The sequence below is a fragment of the Palaemon carinicauda genome, chromosome 3 (genome assembly GCF_036898095.1).
Source record: "Palaemon carinicauda isolate YSFRI2023 chromosome 3, ASM3689809v2, whole genome shotgun sequence".
Taxonomy (NCBI): Eukaryota; Metazoa; Arthropoda; class Malacostraca; order Decapoda; family Palaemonidae; genus Palaemon; species Palaemon carinicauda.
The window spans coordinates 120637677-120640243 of NC_090727.1; the positions used below are offsets into that span (position 1 = coordinate 120637677).

General features: G+C 30.8%; 1 protein-coding gene across 1 annotated transcript in view; it reads right to left on the minus strand.

Moving 5' to 3' along the window:
* Positions 1-1254, minus strand: part of LOC137638438 (rhodopsin-like) — a 6150-nt gene extending 4896 nt beyond the window's left edge. The window contains exon 1 of the mRNA XM_068370508.1: positions 1097-1254. The gene's annotated coding sequence lies outside the window, so the exon portion shown is untranslated. The remainder of the gene's footprint in view (positions 1-1096) is intronic.
* Positions 1255-2567: the final 1313 nt, after the last annotated feature.

Sequence of the window (2567 nt, forward strand, 5' to 3'; positions counted from 1 at the left end):
CAAATAGCAGGGTGCTGACTGATGTTTGCCTATCTCGTTGATTATAGAAATAAAGAAAGATGGAAGAGGAGGTTTAGTTTGAGTAACGACAGAATGAGGGCAAACTTACAATACTCAAAATATTTTGTTTCTCATTCAATAAAAAACGAAAAGACTTGCAATGATTCCATATTAAAAGATATCCAAATCTAAGGGGGATGTGACTTGAGATCATTCCAAGATGAAATGAAATATTGTTAACAAAGTAAGAAAAATATGGTGAAATAATACTTGACAGGGAAAGATTTCGAAATAATCAGGAACAATAATATACAGCACAGGTTTTTGTACGGTGGAATTGAATGAAGACTAAAGAAGGAAGATTGAACAATGGACAGGCTGACTTAAGTAAGAGAATTGTACAGATATACGATATAGCCAACGCTGTAGTTCTGTACTGCTATGTGGATATGACCCATCTTAGAACTTAGATGTGATAAGGAAATTTTTCTCTTGATTTTTTCTTAACAATTGACCAAAGTTCCTCATTTATTGCTAAATCACGTTTTTCTCTACGAACTATAAATTTACCTGCTAGCTCGTTTAGAATAACTGGTGGTTTCCAGCCGTATTTTAGAATTTTATTAATAAATAATGAAACTGTTATAGCTATTCTAAGAATAGACGTTTTGGATATACAAGATGATTGGGTGAATGCAAGAACAATTTCCCATGAAGCAATATCTTCCCAAATAATTAACCTTATCTTATTGCCATCAGTAAAAACATTTTGATAAATAGACCTCTTCATATATGAAGTCCCCCTTTATTTGCTAAAACGAATATATAGATTCACTAATGAGAGACTTAATATCGTAACAAAGCAAGAGGAAATTCAAAACCAACTTAAAAACGCTAATGACCAGTTACGGTGAATTGCTCCTCTGACTTGTAATACTAATTATAGAGATAGTAATGCCACGCATCTTCAGTATTTAAAGTTCTCCTTTATCTCAAGACGAACAAATGATTTCGATACATGAAACTACAGATGATCTCAGGTACTACAAGGAGACAATGCTTTAACAGGAATTCAAGAATGTAAACATGAAAGTACCTTTAAGATTCTGAATCAGCAGCTTGCAACTGCCAAAACTTGAAGATATTCTTATCGAACTACTTCAGGTGAGGCAGACTGACCAGCTGTTTCAGCTCCTGAGTTCTCTGCGGAATCAACTGTGACCGAAAACTGAAGATCGGCTGCGGCTTTTATAGTGGCTGCGAATTACCGAAAGACTTGAAGTGCTTCTGCTGAGTATTAAGATTCCTCTTTTGGGCCGACTTTGCAAACGTTAGCATTTTCTCTCAAGCATAAGAATAAACGTTTTGAAATTGTATGTATTTCTATAAGACAAACAGTACCCCTATCTCATTCACCGGTTGATGATATATAATATTAATCCATCGTTCCCAACTAATTCATGTGTGTGATTTGTCCTTGGCCATAATTAGTTAAGATAAATAAAGCATTAATAACGTCCATTAATTCTTGGAAGAGATTCTCGTTGTCTTTCAACATACAGTATATCAGATTCCGTATCAATGTAAACATTGAAACTTGTTTGCCTAATTTTACAGGTTTATGATCTGTTTTCTATATAGTCACCATATTTCATGTATTAAAAGACAATAAAGAAATCACCATAGTAATGTCGCTGATAATTGAAAACGCTAAGTTGGGGTTAAGGTACTTTATTCTTGATATTTCAGTGCCACTTTAATACACACACACACCTTGCTATCTATATATCTATCTATCTATATATCTATCTATATATATATATATATATATACATATATATATGTGTTATATATATATATATATAATATATTTATATATACATTTAATATATATATATATATATATATATATATATATATATATATATATATAATATATTTTTATGTATATATATATATATATATATATATATATATATATATATATATATATATATATATATACAAATATATACGTGTGTGTGGTTTGTGTATGTATATTTTTGTGAGTGTGTGTGCATGTCAGGTGTGTCTGTGTCTGTGCTTGTGTATGTTAAAGTGACATTGAAATATCAGGTAAGACATAGCCAATAGTAGAAAAAGTTGCAAATTTATTGGCTTTACGCCAACTCACGTTTTCAAACATATGGTTTCATTGTTTAGATTATTAAAGAATCAACAATAAATAATTAATAAATTCCATATTAGTCAGTAATACAGATATATAAAAAAGTCGCAGAAGTGAGTGTTCCAAATGTTTTAGATGCCTATCACAACCTTCTTGAGAATTTAAAGAATGCTTCATATCTTTAATAAAAATAATTTCAGTCATTCTAAGATACCTGTTTGAATGACTTGGATATAAAACCTTAACCTGTTCCATGCGATGTTTTTTTTCGGCATTTATGTGCAAAAAGATCTAAAATCCGAATAAATCTTGATTATCAAAGCTCTTATCTTCCCTGTATGATAAGAAACAAGTGTCTGGTTACATACAGTATATAAACACACACACACACACACATATA